Below are 22,999 nucleotides of genomic sequence, written 5' to 3'. Positions count from 1 at the left end.
TGTTCACTTCTATGACTAAAGATTTTTTACATTAAAAGGTCCATGATATTAGACATGTTAAAACTCATTTACAGTTGTATTAAAGTGTTCTCTGGTATGTAAAGTGGTTACAAATGTAGATACTAAAATCTGGTTGTAGTGTATGGATCTAGGACTTGAATCAAATTGATTTAAATTACTATTTTGGACCAATACCAAAGATTGTAAGAGCTGTGCTAGGTGAAGTAATTCAAACTGTGCATATATTCATGTTCTTGATTTATTGAGTTGCAGGATTTGAAATTTTTAATTATTCAGTAGCAGTTCAAAATTGATAATTTTGCGCTGCTAGGCTTATTCTTTACTTTATGTTATGTTTTATTTTGCTGTAAGCTTGAGATTCAATTGTATGGGCATTGAATTTGTTAACAATAACATCATTATTGGCAAATTATTATCCATTGCTAAATTTGAACATATATTTTCAGTTATATTGGCTGGTATTGTATAATGTGAAGTATTGGAATCATATTTATATTTGCCTACAGGAAGTTATATGGTAGTACATTTTTTTTTTTTACCAAGTCATAATATTTAGCTTTTTTCTAGTGTCATAATTACAATATGCTTGTCCAGTCCACTATGCAAGTCCATACTTTAATCTAGTCTTTTCTTAAGGGAAGTCATCTCCTGTGATAATTCAGTGTGGGGTAAGGTTTAGTACATATTCTGAGGAATTTTATTTGACAGAACATATATAGCCTTATAAATAATAAATGGATATAGTCACCAGTTCTCTTGTAATTTGATAGTGGAAATCTTCAGTTGGTAAGTGGTCTATATTGCTTGTAGATTTAGCTCTGAGTGTAAGCTCAATAATTGGATGGTAAAGGTTGATGATTCTCCATTGAATTCCGGTAATGAAATTATCTGTATTTTATTGAATGGTTCATACTTGTTGATGCTTTCACAAAGAAAATAAATATGTATTTTATTTCTTGCTTTTTTTGTTATTTTTAACCACTTAATACATTTGTAATGTGTAAATGGCTTTGTTTAAATGAATACTATTTGTACCTAGTACAATATAAATGTACATTAAATTTGTTAAATAGGTCTTCCCCTTTCAGGGAAGATGTATAGTTTTAATCTTGAATTTCCTGTTGTCTGTCTGTCTGTTACATTACATGTACTCCTCAAATTTATTGGATTGAAATGAAACATCATATTAATTTGAATGTTGTGTCCTGTAAAAATTTTTTTCTGATTATTCATGTATTTGAGATTAAGGGTTTTCAACAGCAAAAAAGGAAATGCAGCTGTTTTTATAAGTGTATTTTTAATGAGTATCATAAAACTATTAGTTTCAGGGAATGAAGTTTTTTGTGGCTTGGTGTCAAGAAATATATTTTATTTCGGCTACATTTAACTTATGTGGTTTGTAGGTGCACTTTGTAAACACATAGGTATTCTGAAACTACTACTGTGGTAAAAAAAAAATAGATAATATTCTTTGGCAGTCTCCTGGTCTTTAACCAATATATTTTGCAAATATTGAATTCTAGTTATATGGTATTTGGATAATTAATTAAGTTTTGAATTGCAATTACTGTAAGTAATTCTTAAAACTTTAAAATGCACTAGAAGGTTTTTTTTTATTTTATTCAAAATGCTTTATGTAATAACTGATGCAATCCTATTTTGTCATCTTTCCTTTAATATCAAAGTAAAACCCAAAAGAGATGCTTTTCATGTATAATATATCATATTTTGTACCTTTTGAACACTGTGTATTTCTGATTTAAGCCATTTACCTTACAAGGGATGACAAACAGTTTAGTTGATAGAGAAAAACTGTTTTATGGGTATAATTTCATATCAGGGTTTTAGGTTCTCCTGGTCCAAATATTGAGTAAATCTAAAAGAGACTTAAGACAGCATACGAATAAGATATTTCAATCTTCTCAAATACACTCTCAAATACACTCAGTGATATCTATGTTTGAATTAAGTACCAGTCAATATAAAACTCAGATACTGCCAATTGTAAAGTAATCCATGGTGCAGAATAACCCACCTAACAAACAATGGTTTTTTAGTCTCCATTTTATGTATTTTTGACAAAAGCCATACTTTCACATTCAACTTACATGGAAAGTACAAATTTCATTCACAATATATGTATGATTTTTATCTCAAATGTGAAATGATGAAACCAAATGCTAAACTAAGACTGGATATATGGTCGGTAAGTATTTCTAAATGAGAAATAAAAGTAAATTTGATGGGATTTGGACATATGCATGAATCAACTCCTGTCTGATTTTTACAAATTCTACTACTTAAATAGTGTAATTTAAACTATTTCAATATCATAACTTCTTATATACCATATGAATTACTGGGCTGCCTTGTTTTGAAAATGTATAAAATGGGTTGGCTTCCATATGTCAGTAGAAGGCTTACACCCATATCTGGTTGTTCATCTGACTGGTATGATAAAATGTTGGTATAAACAATTTAGACAGATATTATCATGGATTTATTATTTAATGTCTGATGTAAAGGTTTAAGACTGTTCTTATTGTCGATTCATTATTTTGTTAGTTGTTTACCTGTAAAAATGACACAGGTGAAAATTTCCCTTTGATAAAAAGGAGTTTTTTGGCTCACATTCATCATAATGAAATTTCATGTAAAATATTTTATATCTTTTACTTGTCATTTTGGCAGTATGGTACACCTAATAGCTCTTGTACTTGAAAGAAAGGGCAAGACTGCTATAATTTTGACTGTCTTTCTGTCAAAGTTTGGTTAGTTGTTGAAAATTAAATTGATGACTGTGCATTTAAATTTGAGGTACAAAAAGTACCAGCAAGTTAATGCTAATAATATAGTAATTTTTATGTCTACAGAAAGCATTTAAACCTTATATTCAAATGTACAGTTTGTTGCATTTTTTTTCTTTTTTAAAACTTTGCAGTTTTCTGTAGAAAGTGAAAAGAAAAATTTTTGCTTTCCCAGGGGTTGTTCAAGATTCTCCACAGATTACATGGTACCTAGGGATTTCGTAAATATCATTTGGTTGTACAATGGTGATTCAGACCTTTTTTTGGCAGGTTATACAGGGCATCATGGTTTTCCCACAGGTTATTTAAGGGTGTCCCATATGTTATTCTGGCTTTCACACAGTTAAGTTACATTTCAAAGGGAATTTGACTTGATCTGATTGAGACACCTAGCTATCATATACCCACTCATTCATGATGTTTGTCCCTCTCTCTGTACCTTCTTTCCATCCATTCAAATTTCGTTGGAATTATTTCTACATTAGATGGTGTGTAGATTTTAAGAAGGTAAACCTTGGTTAAGGGACACCACTCTTGAAATCAGCGACATGTTTGTATCATATTCAATTTCTCCGAAGCCTATTAAGCTTTCATTAGAAACAGAATGAAATCAATCCAAGTTACTGTGATGCTTACATGAGATTGATGTAAAATGCTTAATACAAACGTTCCAATGATTTGTAAGAGTTGTGCCCCTTATCCTAGGTCTACCTCCTTAATTGATTTTGGTTTCTGTTTAATATAAATTTCTTGTTTTGTTGGACTTTCTTCGTTACACAGAAGGAGTGAAGTATTAACCTTACACTGACAACGTGGAACTTCATGTTCTTTTTTAGTAAACCCTTGACTGTATTTTCTTCCGGCCTTGAACACATACATGACTTAAACTCTTAAATCTTACTAAAAACAATTTTCACCTACTCATCTTTCACTTTATGTCTTATAGTTTATAGATAAATTGACTTCTTACGTCAAATGTCGTGTTGAAACATGGTTAACTTGTAAAATGTAGAAATTTGGTAAAGCCATTTATATATTGGTATTAAAGCTCTTGTTATATCACGGTATGTCTATTTCAAATAGAATTTATCCCTTTATCAGGGTAAGTTTAATTCTCTAAATGATATTCAGAGATTATCGTGGAATTACTTGTCTCACCGGAGTTGATGTAACGTAATGATGCTGTTAGACCAACACTGAACAGAAAATATCAATAATCAAATTCAGTTTATCCACAGGAAACCTGTAATTCATATCCATTCAAATAGCATGAAGTTTTAAATATGTGCATTGAAATTTTAAAGGTCTCTGTTCACAAAATCACAATTCCCAGCGTGGATCAGTTTTGTTCAATAAAATATGAATGACAAATATTCTTTGTTTGTGGAAGTAGGGTTAAAATGTCACCTAATAAAGTAGCAATGTTACAAATACAGGCAAACTTTATTCTGTTCATAATATGGTCTTAGATCTGATTGTCAAACACATATCGATCTACCTAGGGCTGTCACCTTTTTACAGGTTGAATGCTTCTGTTTGGAACAAGATGTTACTTGATAACATGTGCTTCTGAATAATACATGTACATGTGGCTTCTTTCATTAAGAATGGTGTATACAGTGGTTATTGTTAAAATGTATTTGGCAAATCTTTGCAGTAACATCAAATAATTGAATTTAAGTCATGTATTTAAAAATTGATTTTGATATCCAATTCTGGCAGAGTTGAAACCTTCAGAGATGCACTTGCTAAAGTAGGTAGTTAGCATTCATTGTGTGTTTATTTGACAGAAATAATATCGCTAAATGGTTTATCATGTCTGTATCTTGTAATCCTTATGAAAAAGTAGGCATTGATGAGCTGGAAATTGGTCTTCATCTATGGATTTCCTTCCTTACTACAGGAATATAAACCACTGTTCCTAACAGCTAGGTCAGATGAACAATTTTTTAGTCTTGAACCAAAATTGCTAACAAGATCATTTGGTTGTTAAGGGGTCCAGTAGCACCTAACTTGCACCAAAATACTGGTAATTTTTTACAGCATGTGAACTTTAACCCCTACTTTATAGAACCTATACTACAATTACATCACAGTTAATATGACTGTAAGATGGTAATAAAAACACTATTGATTTGGTCTTTATTGAGTAATTATGGTGAAGGTTGGAGCCAGACAGCCATGGAATATCTTACTGACTGAAGCAGCTTTCAATTTCCAATTCATTACCATGCCAACTTGAGAAGTATTAGTGCACATTTTTCAGTATCTGACAGACATCATCGAGTTTATGCTGAAATTGTTTTTCATCACCTAGTGCAGATGGTTCCATTCTGTCAGTGGCAGTCCAGACATACCTACCTAAGGGAAATCTCACTTTGATATGGTCTAAAATAATGGGAAATAAGTCGACCTTATAGAAAAAAGATTCCCCAACATGAGGACCAAGCTCCTTTTTTAACATTAAAATTTCTAAAGATCATTTTTTCAGAATTAAAAAAAAAATTCCAATCTCAAGGGGCAATTTTAGACTTAATCTTCAAGGGGTCCATAACTTTAATAAATTGGTATGTACTCTGATACAAAATGATTTCTTGAAAATATTGAATGAATGATAACATTGAAGAATGAGCCAAGGGGGCATTATATCAACAGAATCACTTTAATTTAACACTAAACTGAAATTTTTCCCATGTAAAAATCATCTAACATATTTATATAGGCACTTCTTAGACTACTAATTGCCAGCATCAGTGGATGGAATGCCTCTCAAATGTGTTAGTACTAATAAAAACATATTTCTCATTTTCTTAATTGAAAGGTAATCAATGAACACAATGATTAGTCTTTGTTAATGAAGGCCCTTCCTATCTGCAATATACTGTTTTAAACTTGATAATGTGTGCTACTGAATTGACTCATGATTGACTTTGTCAACATTAAGTACTTCATTTCAAGGTTGTACATGTAAATTATACCCGTCACAAGAATGTGTAAAATTATAGTATGTAAATTGCAAGTTGTAAGTGATCTTTTATGCAGATTTATTGACAGCTGCTACTAGATAGGTGCTCTAGTACAAGTGAAACTTTAGTCAATACAAAAACCCTTTTAAATGGAATTATTTTCTGCATAACTGTTTCAATTGAATTAAACATTTACAAGTTTTTGAGTTTGTGGGTGGTGAATCATGCATAGATCATTTATGGTATTTTGAAATAAATGTTTTCATAAATTTTTCAACTAAATTTTACATGCGCTTAATGGTAATTAGTGTAAATGATTAAAACATGCTTTTTGAGTTGGTAACTTAAGTACATATGACAGAATTCTTTATTCTAGGATTTAGAGGACAAGTGAAAAATGGCCACCGACACATTTTTTAAAATGAAATTTGATAAAACATTGATCTTTTAGTTAAGCAGCACTCCAGCTAAGAATCATGTCAAATGTGATCCTTGGATGAAAAGCCTACATATTTTTATATTTGATATTTTGTTTGAATTGCCATAGTAAAAAGAAATTAACATGTGGTTTTTCATATAACCTGTGTTCTTAGAAGATATCAATTGTAAAGAATGCACTGTAGATTTCAAAATTAAGGGAGATAACTCTGTAAATGACACACAGATATGATGAATCTATTCCCTACTTGTGGAGCTAGGGATGCAGCCATATTTTATCCTGTTTTTGCAGAGTTACCTCCCGTAAAAGCAGGTATAATTTCAAAGTCTCTCTAATCGATGTTCGTATAAAAGAGGTAACTCGAATGAAAATGGAATCCCCAGCAGACAAACACAATGGTGTTTCTAAAATTTACAGGGTGTTTCATTTTGTTGGTAGGTTACATAAGGATGATTTTCATTTGTATCCCGGGTAAAGAAAATTGATGGCAGGGTCAGTAGGACGAGAAATTCCCTTTTCACTTTCGAGATTTTCTAAAGTATCGTCGATATCGGATGGAAAACCTTACGTGTTCCAAATGGACACCTGCTCCAAAGGAAGATAAATGTTGACAAAATGTTGGTCTGCAAGTCAGGAATTGGATTTTCAATGTTGATTATCTCCTAAGAGCAGACAGACTTGAATGAATAATTACTCATTTCATATTATAGACCCGTAAAACAACTTAATTACAAAAATAAAAGTATGTAGCCTTTTTTTAGTTGTATCACATTTTTCAGATTTTGCATGACTCTTACAAAGACAACTACTTAAATTGGCTATAGTCTCCTTTATTCTACAAAGATTAGAAAACTCTCAAATGTAATGTTCTATAGAAGTTCATTTCAGAAGGAACGTAACTGATTAACTTATAATGTAGTACATTGTGTATCTAATATGGTAGATTATGGACGTAACTGATTAACTCATAATGAAGTACATATTGTGTATCTAATATGGTAGATTACGATTAAGTAAGACAGTTTGGATAGTCATGGTTAGGCCCTGCCCTTTTTGATGGGCTTCATAAGTGCCTTGCCCTTTTTATGTCACATTTGCTCAATTAGATGTTAATGCTTGCATAATGTTTCTTCAAATTAGTCTCTAACATGAGTGTCCTTTTTTATCTGGACTACCCTGCCCTTTTTAATAGCTTAATGGAACACTTTTATAATTGATTTTTATGAGAAGTCAGTTTTGATATCTTTGACTTCCTCTCAACAAAGTGTGAAGTACCCTGGGATACTACCCATATTATCTGTATTGTTTGTTTTTAACTTTTCAGAAACGGGTGTCTGTTAAAAGCTGTGAAGTTTAATTGATTTACCAGTGGAGTGTTTCTCCCAAACAGAGTACTTTAGTTTACTTTGCCTGTTATTTCATTCATCATAGAAGTGTGGATTGATTGATTTATCACTGATGAACTATTATTGAATACTTTTATAGAATCCTACTATACATTGCATTGAGGATCCTTAGACCAAAAAGATCTGTGTTTTCAGTTACCTGTTTGACCTTATTTTTCTCTGGTGACCCTGATCTTTGAACAGGTAAATGAAATAAAGGCAAAAGATGGAAATAATTTACCCTAGTACAATCCACCTACCCTAATAAATATGTTTCCTATGGGGTAAGTCAGTTTCGTTCTAGTTTCATTTTCTTTACCGTAATTTCGGACATAGAACGTATTGAAAATCGAAGACTGATCTGCATTTAATTATTTACTTTCGGGTACTCGAAACACTGTATAACATTGCAAAATCTTGTGTGTGTACTCTGCCCTTTCTGTCAATTTTCTTTGTAAAAGTGTTAAATGCTTGCATTGTGTGCCTTCAAATTTACCTTTTAAATGTTCGAGAAGTGCAGGCTACTGCCCCTCATTTTATTGGAGATGTAATCTTCAACACATATTTTTGGCTACATTTATTGGAAGTGTAGACTGATAGATTTATCAACTATTATTGAAGTCTCTATAGAACCATAGTACGATACCCCTCTAGACCTCTGACTTGTAGATCCTTATTATAGCAGTCCAGTTTAATTTTATTTTAGATAAATCGGTAAGTTGTCTTGATTTTTTATTCATTTTGCGTGTAATACTTCGGCTGTGCTAGGTGACGGAGTATTAGTGTCGCTAGTATCTTGCTGAAGACTTTTGCCAGGTCTTTCATTTAGAGGCGGTATCAGGTACTTTTACCCTTCTAAGCTACTGAATGGTATTTCCAGAATTCCAAAATTTCTTATAGTTTATAAAAGAAAATAATGAAAAGTACTCCCTACAAAAGAAATGGTACCTGTATTGCCAAAAATTTGCTTCAGATCTGTATGGTTATAAACAAGACTTTCTTTGCTTGTTCGACAAGTAGTTCTGTAAAACAACTCAGTTTCGTGAGCTATTTAATTTTCGTTAATTTTCCTTTCAAGAAAAAAACACGAAAAGTCACTGCAAATAAGTCTCTTTTTAATAGAACACTTATTTTAAAGAGCGTTAGATGCCAAATTATAAAGCTACATAGGATTAACACCCATATTGAATCAAGTCAAAAAAAAGGTATCCAGAATTAATTGGTTATAGTATAATGTTGTTTATGGCGTAGAAAGAATATTTTCTTCAAGAATTTTATTGTACAAGGCAGATTTATGAACTTCCTTAAGTATTTTTACATGAAAGAAAATCTATTGCTTGCTTTACATCTCTTTGTTGAGGCATTACATTAACTGCTTCTGTAATAGTGCTCATTTATAATTGAAATGTTTTACATCCAGAATTCTTTTGAAAGTGTGAGCCATGAACATAAATAAGTTGGATACTACTAAAAAAAAAAATTGTTGCAAATTCTTTTCATAAAAATTGAAAGTGTTTTATTGTGGAGTTAATAACAGATTTACTCAGACATTGATATAAAGCATTGTTAAGCAAGTATACTTTTTGTTTGGCCTAAGAGACTTTAGGAAAGAACTTTATTGCTCACTTGTTTCAGTATGAAATGCAATTTGTTTGGCCTTGGTGTTTCACTGTACTCACACTGTGACACAAGGAACAATTTGGTAAATCTTGCTTTAGAGCTCAGTTATGGAAGGGCTTTATACCTACAGTAATGTTTTACTATTTAATACACTTTGCTATGGCCTCACATTTTTTATACGAGAGCTTTGCTGTCATTCAGTAGCACAAAAAATGCAGTAAGCCTGGCATAGACTTAGAACCATAATGTAAGAGCCATAAACTTTGCTTCAGTAATGTTTTACAATGTAATTCACTTTGCTAGACCTTGGTGTTTTTCACTTAAGGGCTTATAGTCATTCAGTAGCACAAGAAATAATGCAGTATGTCCTGCTTTTTCCTTGGAGCCAACATGGATGAACTTTGAACCTGCAGTAATGTTCTATAATATTATACACCATCATGCCGGCCCTCATTTTTTTACTCAAGAGATTTTGTTTTCAGTGACACTAGAAACAACCAATGCACTATTGCATTAAGTCTTACTTGGCTCTCATACTTTGTTACTGAGAGCTTTAGTCATTCGATAGCACGAGAAACACTGCAGTATATCTTGCTTGGCCTTGGAGCCTTACTGAAGAGCTTTATAACTGCAATACTCTGATTGATTTATCAGCTTTCTATTAAGGAGGCTTACAAGATGTTGTTACAGAAGTCTTATAGTTCAATTATCTCCACCAGGCATGGAGCCATGAAAAATTACCAATCATTTTATTGCAGATCTTTTATATTCAGCAGATAACAATAATTACCATTATGTGTTCCTCTAAGACCTACATTAAGAGAAGCATGTGTTGTTTTCCTGCTGTGAGTTTATCATTTTAATATGGTTGTAGCATAACTAGTACAATTTAGGTGGATTTTTTTTACAGAGAATTAGACTTGGTTGCTGTTTATATAAAGTATACCTCAGTAGGTCATTTAAGTAGCAGTCTTTGTAAGAATCATTCAAATTCTGCAGAATATGATACACCCCAAAAAAGGCTACATATTTTTGATTATGTGATAAAATTGTTTAATGGGTCAATATGATGAAATGCATTATCATTCATTCCAAACTGTCTGCTCTTAGGAAATAATCTACATAGAAAATCCAATAGTTTCTATTGTATGTTAGTGTCATTTACAGAATTATCCCCCTTAATTTTGAATTCTACAGTACATTCTATATAATTTTAATATCCCATGAACAAGGGTAATATGAAATGCCACATGTTACTTTCTGTTCAATATGATATTTTGAACAAAATATCAAGAATTACAATATATAGGCTTTCCAACCATGCATCACATTTTGCACGATTCTTATCAGGAGTGCTGCTTAAACATATGGCTGCAATAATATAGCTCCTTTGACAAACTCTGGTGGAACATACTGGTGCTAGATTGGCTTCCTTGCTTTACAATGCATTGGGTTTTGAGTGCTTACTGTGTACTGTTTACTTTTGAATCTTAAACTTCCTAAAAATGTTGATGAGAGCTAAGGTTACTCCTTGAAATGTGTGTTTGTAAAACTTAAAGTATTTATTTGATTGGTATTTTTGTATGAAGGATTTGTTAATCATATTTGGTCTCTGTCTATACTTTCTTTTCATCTGTCTGTGATGCCTCAGACTTAGGTTTTTATGATTTGTATCGGGCTTCACACATTTTCTGATTTTCCTTTTAAACACATGTAAAAAAAACTGTTTATGTTTTAAATATATAACTGCTCAATCTTTGTTAATGTATTGATATCAGCTAGGGAAAAAAGGAAGACATTATACTTTTGAAGTTCTCAACTCTCAGCTTACTCAGTACACCAATAATCACTTAATAATCACCATTCATTGCCAAAACAGTCAATATCTTGTTAAGTGCCAGTCTCTTTAAGAATCAGGCAGTGTATGAAACATGGTATGAAAAAAAAACCACCATTTTGAGAATTTGATTTGACCAATTTGTACCATCAGAATCAAGAAAAAAAAAGTTGAGAATATCCATATCATTTTGGTAAATTGAGTTATATTATCATTATAAAGCACACTAAAAAATGAATATTTCAAGGACAGAATACTCAGTCAAAACCCTCAATTTTCTTACATTCTGTTGAAAAATTTCTGAGCAAATCCAGTGATGCAAAGATCAAATAATAGTGTTCTCTAAAAGAGAAAGCACCTTTGAATGAAATTATATTGTCAGATCATTGAGGATTTGATATGCATGTTTCGGATTTTTTCCTATTTTGCCTGATTCTTACAAAAACTTACACTTAATAGCATGAAATTTTGGTCTTCAATTAGTGTTAAATTATGAGTAAATTGTATACTTACTTCAGAATTATACAAAGCAGTATAGAGGATAATTTTAAATCATTTGACACACACCTTATCACTGCATACACTTGGGGCTTTTAATGATACAGTTTTTTGGGCTAGATGGTTTAAAGTATTTGAAATGATTTTGCAGAATATTAAAGTGATGTTTATCTTGTTGAAATTAAAACCTTCAAAAAGTTAAAGTGAAAACAACTTGTCGATTGCTTTCAAGATATTGAAGACTTTAGAATTTGATTGAAAATCTATTTGCAATTACATAGATTTGTTTTTGCTTTTCTTGTAGTTGTCAAATAATATTTATGGTCTTTTAAATTGAAAAGATTATTTTAGAAATGGTAACTCGCACTTTTTTTTGTTCTTTGTGCTCAGAGTGTTGATAAAGAACTTTGAAGGTAAAGAACAGATTATTATACCCTATGTAACAACTTTGCTTGGGCACTTTGAGTTTAGTATGCCCGTCCGTCTGTTAGTTTTTGAACTAGACTCCTTACGGCCGGACAGAAATAAATATTAAGTTTATACATGTCTAATTAATCATTTTGATATCTCAATTCACATAACATAAAGATTCTTTTGTTTGATTTGGGCTTTATGTGTTGATTATAGGATGATCTGACCTTTAACCTTTAACTTTTATCAGGAAAAATGATAGACTAGTGATATGTAAAGAATTCACGTCATCATCCTGAACTTGAGTCTAGGATACATCATAATGGTCAACAACTCTTTATGGTGTATCTACTGTTAAATATTCACTATCTATATGCTACATGTGCACATTGTCCATGATCCATGCAAATGTATGGTGTTCTATCATGTGCAACATATCGGTGGTTAGAAGACTAGCAGTAAATATTTTAGTAATTAAACCATCATGAGAAAACTACCTCTCAGTGCACAAATTAATTTACACATTTCATATTTGGACTCTAGTGAAACATCTCCAACATACTTAACTAAACTTAAACAGCACCTGAGTTAACTTGCTTTTAATTTATTACCTGAACTGGTCAATTTTACTGTAAATGTATTAATGTATTGAATGTGTAAATCAAAACTGTTTGTAATGTGGCTATTTGTCCTGCTGCCTTTGTGAATGTGTTTTAATATATACATTGTTACAGTAAATGTTACTGTTTTAGTGTATCAGTAAAACTTGAATTTTGAAACCCAGTTTTTGATAGGTTCAAGTTTGCTTATTTACTTTTGTTGTTTTTGTGTAGGTATTATTTTGGTTATTTTATGTTTTTGTTTTCCATGTTATGTCTTTGTCCCTGGATTAAATTCTTCTGATTTCTGCTAGAATTTTTGTTCCCTTGATTACACTTACATACATTTATATCATCATCTTAAGATTGTTATCATACAACAGCTCAAAAAGCTTAAAGTATATAAGTGATCATGATGTCTGTCCATCCGTTAGTTTGTTTGTCCATCCTCGTTCTAATCCACAACTCCTGTAAAACTACTGAATGATTCACAAAATGCTTTATCACATTATGCCATTATGTACCTCTTTATTTTGTTCTTCCATCAGAATGACATTTGATGATTCCTATATTGTATCTAGGGAGGGAAGTTGGGGTATCAACAAGTGAGAAAGCTCACAGTGTATAGATATTTTATGGCAATAAGTACAAAGACTATTGGCTTTGCCTAGTTTTTTTTTATCCCTGGATCATGTTCATTTTAATTGCCATTTGAATCATGGTTCCCTTTGATCCTTATTTCATGGCTCTGTTAGTTCTAGAAATGAAAGCTTAAAAACCTTTTAGAAAAAACATGACTGATTTCAAAGCAGTTGTACAAGTTGAAGAAAGAAAGTTTAGAACCTTATCTCAAAGGTCTTATAAATGATACATGCAATGATTTCACTATTGAAAATAGTACTTTGACATTTCATTCAGGCCGCAACTCATGGGGGTCCCAGGTATGGCCCCGTCCTAAAATTTGAAATTTTGTTCTGCTTGAAATATTCATTTTTTTTTAAGTTCTATCCCAAAATTTTCTTGCATGGCTTGGCTTGGTCCTAAATTCTACTTATGTCCCCCTAACCTAAAATCCTGGAACCACTCCGGTCATCGGCAGTTGTTAGTTATATCAGCAATACTTTGTTTTTTTGGCATACATACATGCTTTTGACTGCTGACAAGGAAAAATAAGAAATGTAATATGTGTATTCATTTTAAAAACATTATTTGTTGAATCTCATAATGTTTTGTATGGTGATAACAGAACAGATTAGACCCATGGGAAGCATACTTATAAAGTATGTCTTAAATCACACATTGATCTATCATCCAGTTGAAAACTGACTTCTGGATTGATGGAAGTGATTTCCAGAGAAATGTAGCCACATTAACTATCTGACTGAGACTTTTTTTTATCATAGTAACATTAACAATGACATAGTGTAATGAATGGAACCAAGATTCAAACAGAAATAAAAAAAAATTTAGAATAAAGACCAGACAGGGAAAACAGACACACATAACCAAAAAATATTTACAAAGAAAAAAAGCAAATGAACAACTCTGACTCCAATCAAAAACTAGGAGAATGGGTCAGGTGCTCCAGTAGGGTAAGCATTCTTTTCTAGAAACACTCACAGAGTTGCTTGTAAAATCAAGTCTTGGGTAGACGAAATATACCTGGTGAACAAATCAGTTCTCATGGTGCATATTGATACACTGGCATGTTAATAAGTAAAACTGTGTTTGCGAAATGTTGAAGATAATGTTACAATGCTGTCAGTTTCTTTTCTCTAAAATGTAGTAAGAACCACTTCATATTTAGAAGTAAAGTGGTTGTTCAGGACAGAATAACTGGGGATTTAAAACCAATATTGAAATTTTAATGTTTCAAAAGAGTAAACGAAATATTTAACATGTGTGGCCTTCAACACTGCTGTCATTGATTAGTGTGGTTCATAGAATTATTTTTTTTCATATTTTTCTGTCTATATATTAGGTCTTTAGGTTAAGGTCAGTGTTTTTTTTTTAATTCCTTTGTCAGTAGTTTTTAAAAATGATTTTTATTCCTCATGTTTCAGACCAAACTGAAAAAAAGAAAAAAAGCAAAGAACTATATTTGTTTGGCCTGATACATGTTGATTGGGTTGATATTTTTTGAATTAATAAAAGTGATAATATTCATTAGAATCAAATTTGACACATACTGTAATTATCTAAGTTTGGCCTATGATGATTTCTTAAGTATCATAATAGACCCTTACTGCTTACATTGTTTTCTTTTTTGAAGTAGTTTTAATTCTGAACTGGAGTTATTCCAACTTGGAAAAAGTAAGTTTGAAATACATGGGTCTTTATTCTTTATAAAATTTCAAAAATCTTTGTATTTTAACTTCAATAAGTATGTTCGTTTGCACTAAGAAATCCATTTGATAAACCTGAGTTTAAATACTAAGAATTAGATTTGCTTGGCCTACATTGTTGTGTTGATATTAATCTGCAATATTTTCACCTTTACATTCCATGTAATATTTACTTTTTCTACACAGCCCCTCGTTTGTCAATAAATCTCATATCTAACACCTCATAGGCCAATAACATCCCCAGGTGACATTGATTGATGGCTGAGGTCGTAGGTCAGAGGTCAATCTATCTACTAGAGTGAACATTAGGTGTAGTATGGTTTAGCATTTCATACTTGTTACATGTGTGTTTGTGAACAGCCCTTTGTTGAATTAAAACATAATCAAGACGCCTTTTTACCGTCTGCGGGATTTTCTGTGCATTATTGCTTGGTAAATTGTTAGTTGATTGGAGTTTTGTTGAGGTTCTTTGTATTGAATAGTGTGTTAAGGGAATTATTGGAAATATTTCTCACTAATATTGGATATCTTTGTGTCATTAAACTGCTATCATTTTCTTCTCTGCTAATGGATTAAACCCTGAAGAACTCTATATCTAATTTATCGGAGTGAAAGGTAAGCCGAGCTTTAGTACACATTTTTATGCCATAAAGATTCATAATGCACATGCTTTCAGCTCAAATTAATATAAAGAGACACCAGACAGAAGTTTGACTCCTGTAAAAGTAATTTTCGCTCCAAATCAAAATTGTTTTTAAATTGGTAAATGTTGTATTTGATTATTACTTTAATCTGTCTTTTAATCTTTATTGGTGTAGTATTTCATTTTGTTGTTTGCCTTCCTGAGTACATGTATCGCTGTCTTAGTCATTCATTAATGCATATATCCTGTGTGTACAAATTTCGGTCCTTTTTGACCTTTTAAGTTTCAACTGACTTTTAAACATAAAAAAGTAGAAAAAAAGAACCAACACCTTTTAAAATGTTGAAATAGATCTTGACAAAAGACTGACACATTGGTAGAACTGGGTAACTTTCCCACAGATGAATCCACTTCTGAAAATTCTTTTAAATGGTAAAAGCTTATAAAGTTTTGTGTATAAAGCTTATAACCAAATACATGACAATACAATATTTATGTTGCCCTGTATGTAATCTTAGCCAAGATCAATCTATTTATCAGACACTCGCCCCCTGATGTGTAATTAAAGTCTGTTTAACTTGTTAAGATTGATATGTATACAGTGTGTTTCTGACAGACCTCTACTTTACTAATTGAAAGGGGTTGATAAAGGGATGATTTCATGTGTATGTGGATGTTGTTGTATGGGTTGGACTTTTTGTTTGGTGGGGGCAGGGATTTAGGTATTGATAAAGGTATGATTTTATCTATGCACAGAAAACTGTTGTTTTATAGGAATCAGTTTTGATTTGGGGTGAAATGATAAATAGGGATGATATGTATACATATAGTATCTTCTCACATATCTGGGGAGAGTATAGGGGTGATTTCATGTGTGCACAGAAAATTGCTGTTTTACAGTATGAGGTTTTGAATATGAGGGATGCCATCTATACAGTGTGTTTCTGACAGACCTATACTTAACTTATTGGGGGTGGATATAGAAAAGATTTCATTTATGCACAGAAAACTTGTTTTACTGGCTTTTTGTCATATTTTAAACCAAATAACAAAACTCCAAATTATGACATGACAGCGTTAAATTCCAAAATCCCCACAAATGTCATGATGTCATGTCATATGAAATGGAGTTTGTTTGACCAAGTGACAAAAGCAGTTGTTGTGCATGTATTTATTTTGAATGCATTATATAGCAATTATTTTTATGGAAATATTTTGCAGTTTTCATATTGAATTGAACCCAAAGAAAATTGGCAAGGGAAATTTGTATGGATTTTTAAATGTATTCACAGACTAGGTAGATTTTAGCAGCGATGTAGTATTAGACTCTTATTTCAATCAGCAAAGCTCTGCTAATGATATAAAAACAAAAAAAAATGATAATATTAGCAGCTGATTATTCTGGTTCCATGTAGATTCACTTTGATGAGAGAACCAAAAAAAAAAAAAAAACGTTATGCATATAACATGTTCATTTCTAATGCATCTTATGTAATCAGTAATAATTCTCCTCATTGCATTACACTGTTTATGGATTAATAATCAAAGATAATTAGGAAAATGATAGTATCATGGGTAGTTCATCTATTACTTATTTATTTGGTGTTACAATATTACCTACTACATTTCATGTTCACTTAATCCCATTTAAATCATGGAATCAAATCTCAATTATCCAATTTAAAAAGCTTTGGATTAAAACTTAATTATTTGAACATTTGAAGTCTTGCATAAAATAATTTGTTAATTTAAATTCTCTGGAAGTTTAATAACTCATGCTATCGATTTTCTGATTAGTGAAAAAGCCATTTGAAAAGTACAGAGAAGTTAATCACGCAGGAAACCTATTAAACAGTATTTATGTAGTAATACAATGACATCTAAGTTTACCTATCAATTTATAACAGAATCAAGGGTAATAAACTACATTGATCTGTTAGGACTTTCTTTGGTAAAAAAACGGGGTGGGTTAATGTGTTTTTACATCTCTAAATTCTAAAGACCTATTTTTGTAATACAATATGTGCAGGGATGTGTTTTCTATAAATTTTAGATTTTGGCTGAAGAGAATTTTACAATACATGTATTTAGCTTAATTGTTGTTACTTGAACCACATCACTGTACCTGAATTTACCCTACAATTTATCATAAGAAGCCAAGAAATAAAAAAACATTATTTTTTAAAAATATAATGATTGACACAATTTAAGATCAAACATGATTTCTCCAGTTCAGTTATTAAATAGTAGACAGGTTCAAATGAATCTTTTAAGACCTCATTAGATCAACCTGAACTGATCCTTTAGTTTCTATATTGATTTCCAATTTTGACATTTAAATTAAGATGCTCTATTTAAACCAGTCAATGTGTCAAGTGAGCGGTACGATCATTTGCTCATTTTCACTCATTCCTTTTCTCCTTTTGTCATACTCTTACTCATTGCCTTTCTCCTTTCTCCTTTTATCATACTCTTTTGCCACACTTTCATTCTGACTCATTTTCTTTCTTATTTTGCCATGCTCTCACTCATTGCCTTTCTCCTTTCTCCTTTTGTTATGCTCTTACTCATTGCTTTTCTCCTTTCTCCTTTTGTCATGCTCTTACTCATAGCCTTTCTCCTTTTGTCTTTTACCACACTTTCACCCATGACTCATTTTCTTTCTTATTTTGTCATGTTCTCACTCACTTCCTGTCTCCTTTTGTCATGCCCTCACTCAATGCCTTCCTCCTTTTGTCAATCTCTCACTCATTGCCTTTTTCCTTTTGTCATGCCCTCACTCAATGCCTTCCTCCTTTTGTCATGCCCTCACTCATTGCCTTTCTCCTTTTACCATGCTATTACTCATTGCCTTTCTCCTTTTGCCATGCTATTAGTCATTGCTTTTCTCCATTTGTCATACTTTCACTCATTTTGTGTTCCTTTTGTCATGCTCTCTCTGTTACTTTCCCCTTTCCATGTTTTTCTCCTTTTGTCGCTTTTTCTCTCATTTTCTTTCTCCATTTGTCACACTCTCACTAATATCCTTTCTCTTTATGTCACCTCCTTATACCTTTTATACCCTTTTCTCACTTATTTACATAACTTGATACAAATAAACAGAAACATTTATCAGTATGTATATACATCTATATCTGTAGGCCTATAAAAAGTGAGGTCAGAAAATGCTATAATTAATTTGCCACCACCACTGCTGCTAAAAATTACCATCATAGATAAATCATAGTCTACTATCAGTTGTCATGTATAATGGGACATAGTCTATTGCCTACAGCCATACATCACATGGAGAGGTTTAAGGTTGGTAGGACACAATTTAGTTTAAGTATCTTAGGTTTGAACCTTATCTTACTGTAACCATAAGAATTAGGCAGGGATTTTTTTTATGGAAAAATTAGGGAAGGGTGTAGTTTTGGCAATGAAAATAAAAGGGGCTACCATGGTTTTAAGGTTGGTAGGTCAGAATTAAGCATTATTATCTAAATTAAGAATCTCTCCCATTAGTGTTCGGCAGGGAATTTTTGTGACGAAAAAAATGGGGATATACCCAATATGCAACAGAATTACTTAAAGAGGTCACAGTGACATTTTGTGCCATTGAGATGCTCCTTGATCTTGCCTTAGTCGTTGTTGATCAGACCTTTTTTTTAAGAACTAGGCCAGAACTAAATGGAGCCTATGTGTTTTGCCTATCACACCTTCCATCCATTAAAATTAGTATGACACTTTATGAAAAAAACATGATGCACTCATACTTTTGAAAAGGTGTTGGCCTTAATTTGTCAATATGGAAACTCACTTGGGACATGCAGAATCAGCAAGTGACAAATTTACCATTTTACAATTATCAACAATAATCTATATACTGTTTTGGTTGATACTGACTTCTGCCTGAAGCCATAAATCACACAATGTACACCATTGCCTGATGACACAAGAGTTTGATGTGCTTGTTTGTTAAGGAACAGATTACACAGTACAGTTTTGCTATTGTATGTATTGATGATTTGTGGTCACAGTTTTGCATTTTAAGAACTGTGCACAGAAGGTGGTTTTTCCTAATTTCATGCATTATAACTGTGTACATGTAGTTCATTATGTTTAATGTTTTTGGGACACCAGGACGACCAGACTACTGTTAGTGTCGATACCTGAGTTGTCTTGATTGTCTACCACTTTAAATTAAAGCAGTTTTAAATCTGCCTTTTTTTCAATCCATTTTCTTAACTGTATTATCATCTAATTTTGTGGTAAATCCATTTACAAATTTGTTCAATCAATCAATCAGGCATTTTTTTTCTCTTTCAGAACCTATCTCATCCCTCTGTTTACAATTATATAAGCCAGTAATGTTGGAAATTATTAGATAACAACAAAGATCTATAAATATGTATAATAGATGTAGCCATGGCAACTAATTGTTTGGATATATTGCTGATAATCTCCAATCAGAATCTAAAAAATTGTCTGAAAGTGAAATTCTTTCATTATTTTCTACTGTTTGGTTAATGCTATCTATAGGTTATCAATAAATTGCCAGCTGGAATTTTATCTTTTAAAATTGATAGGTATATAGGTTTGAAAAAATGGTATATCTTTAAAAATCCTTAATTATCTTTATTTTTGAAAACATACACACAAACATATTTACCATTATTTCTCATTTTTTTAGAGTTATTATCAATGATATCATAGCTCATTAGCTGGAATTTTTCCTCTTCTGCAAAAACTTAAAAAACCTAAATGTAGCAGGCTGTCAGATTTTTCAAGATAAAAAAAAAAGAAAGAAAATGAGTAAATGAAAGTGTTAATTTCTGTTTGCTTTTGTCTTCAGCAGAAATCAGCTAGCTATGCCAACTATCTGTATCATACACAAAATTGTAGCCTCATAGCAGGACTTGGATGGAATGCATGTCTATTCTGGTCTTCCCTTGATTTTAGCTTTGCCTGATCTGAACATGTAGGACAAATCAAGTTTTGTGTGTCTTATTAATTGAAAAAGGGAATAGAGGATAGGTTCAAATTTGCATGTAAAAGTTGACAATCACAAAATGGCCAGCAACACAACAGTACAAAGTTAAAATATTCACAAATCATAACTAAAGCCCTTGTTTAAAAGTAACTGGTATCTACACTGCATGCTTCAAATATGCATTATGTACAAAAGTTATCAGTTAAACTCAATACAACCCTTAGCAACTAACAATTTGGAGATAACTGTGATATCTTGAAAGGAATCTACTTGAAGAAATCATTGACTATAATGTTTTAAAGTATCTTTTGTCTATTTCTGATGAGAGCTGTTGTAATGCTATCTTGAAGAATGATTATCAGTTAGCTAGTATGAACTTTATCAATTTTAGCAATAAAATGAAGAATTTTATGAAGTTCGGGTTATTTGATAAATTCCTGAAAATTATGATAGGGAAGATTTGCTGTCTCTTCAGGGTGGTAGGTGTTTACTCTGAATTTTTTTTTTATAAATTTGTGTTGAGTAATATGATCATGACTGATAATGCAGATTTGAGATAAAGTTTTGATGTCAGATATCAACTTCTTTTGTTTCTTTGTAAACTAGAGACCTACTGTTCAGTTAGTATTATGTTATTTAACCTCACTTGTTTATCTGGGTGCAGTCCTGCCAATTGCTTTCATCTGGTTGGAATACTTCTCCAGCCAGACTGAAAGGCTTACTGGTGTACACAAATTCAAATAGCATTGTAAAAGATATATAACTTGGAGGTGTTATTTTTCACTATGTGTACGGTTAGCTTTTTTTAGACATGTAAAATTCAAGATCAAAAGTCTTATTTTATTTGACAAAATGAACAAGGCAATGTACAAGGATACTTCATGACCATGATTGTAGTAATAATTACTACTTTGTACAATATATACTTCCTTTCTGAATTTCATGAGAAATCAATCACTTTGTTGTACATGAAATGAGCAAATATGTTGTAAAAAAACTTATGTCATTATATAATGTATATGTAAATTTTTTTGAATATCTTGAGCCTCTATGAGAATATCAAAATAATGTGTAATGTAATTTTTTTTTTTTTAATATGTGGAGCCTCTTTGTGAATATCACATCAAAATTCATGCTTTTTAAGTTATATTATATGTTGAATTTTTACTCAGAGTGAGATTCTCATGAATTTCACATGAACAGTAGTTTGTCTATATTGAGTTCCTTGCTTTAATTGATAATTATAAACTGAATGATCAAACGTTTTAATATTTTTAATACAACTGTCGCTATCATATATAACCCCCATTCATCCCATTGGAATTGGATACTCAATAATTCTATTATACATCCATAGACATCACTAGACTGTATAGAGCTGTAAAAGTTGTAGTTTAAATTTTATTGGCTTTCTGTGAAATAACTTGAGCAATTAAATTACCATATAGCTAAATAAAACCGTAATTATTTGCAAGCTGGTAAAGTTAATTTCTCTGTTAATGGAGAAAAAGGCCCTTATTGAGGAAAGTGAGAGCAATCTCCAATGAAACAACCCGTAAGCAGATTAGCAAACGTTTCAGATAGTAGTAAACTTTTGTTAAAACAAGTCGGAAATCTAATCCTGTATATGGTCGCTTGTGGCTTGATCAATATGTGGTGTAACTACATAGGAAATTAATCATATTGTTGACGATTGAATACATTGTTAGTGGAAGAACTCCCGTGTTGCAACAAATATTTGAGATGTTAACTGGATAGACAGATCTTTATTGACAGGGAACATGGAGGATGTGGCGAACTGAGAGTTCGTAATGTCATCCTAGAAATATCAGAGGTTGTGCACACTGAAAGTCCACTGGGAATAAGGTTAGATGATGATACAAAGAGAGCAGTTGAATATAAAAGCATTGATTTAATGATGTCAACTTGGGATAGTCAGGAAAATCCCTTGATTTAACTATAGTCTCTTGAAGAACATTAATCTCTCAACAGTTGATCAGAAGATCCTGTAATATAATTTATTTTTTAACATCTGTTAATTATTATTGTAAAGATTTTTTTTTTGTGAAATTTTGACACATGAGGAATTATTTACCACAAGTAAAGATATTGCTTTAATATAAAATTAATTTTGACTGTATGGAATACATCATAGTAATGGATCTCCATGGGGTCAATTTTCATACAAAATACTGGTATACTGTAATTTCCAAAAGAGTTGGAGTTAGTCATTGTGAAAATCAAAGAAAATTGGTTGCTACTGAATTTTTAAGTATATGATATAAAATTAATATTAAAGACTGGTATTCAGATTATTGGTGGTTGGAGGTCCATGACCCACAACCATTTCAAATTTTATTTACTTTCAGCCCTTTTAATTGACACTTTTTTGTGAACTTTCAATTTTGCTCAATTAGACCATTGGTTTGAAACTTTGAAAAGTTCAGGACCTTCCA

General features: G+C 31.6%; 1 protein-coding gene across 7 annotated transcripts in view; it reads left to right on the top strand.

The window, feature by feature from the left end:
• Nucleotides 1-22,999, top strand: part of LOC148601542 (uncharacterized) — a 137,142-nt gene that overhangs the window by 47,673 nt on the left and 66,470 nt on the right. Inside the window, exon 1 of one of the 7 annotated variants that reach the window (XM_088555505.1) lies at nucleotides 662-807. The exons of 5 other annotated variants lie outside the window; for them this stretch is intronic. The gene's annotated coding sequence lies outside the window, so the exon portion shown is untranslated. Of the gene's footprint in view, nucleotides 1-661; nucleotides 808-15,228; nucleotides 15,544-22,999 lie in introns of those variants that run through there. One more of the 7 variants, XM_088555504.1, reaches the window with a different exon arrangement.

This window comes from Perna viridis, chromosome 12 (assembly GCF_037379345.1).
Source record: "Perna viridis isolate PV_CMFRI_1.1 ecotype Kerala chromosome 12, ASM3737934v1, whole genome shotgun sequence".
Lineage (NCBI taxonomy): Eukaryota > Metazoa > Mollusca > Bivalvia > Mytilida > Mytilidae > Perna > Perna viridis.
The sequence above is the reverse complement of the archived record's forward strand: the minus strand, read 5'-3'. Positions and strand labels throughout refer to the sequence as shown.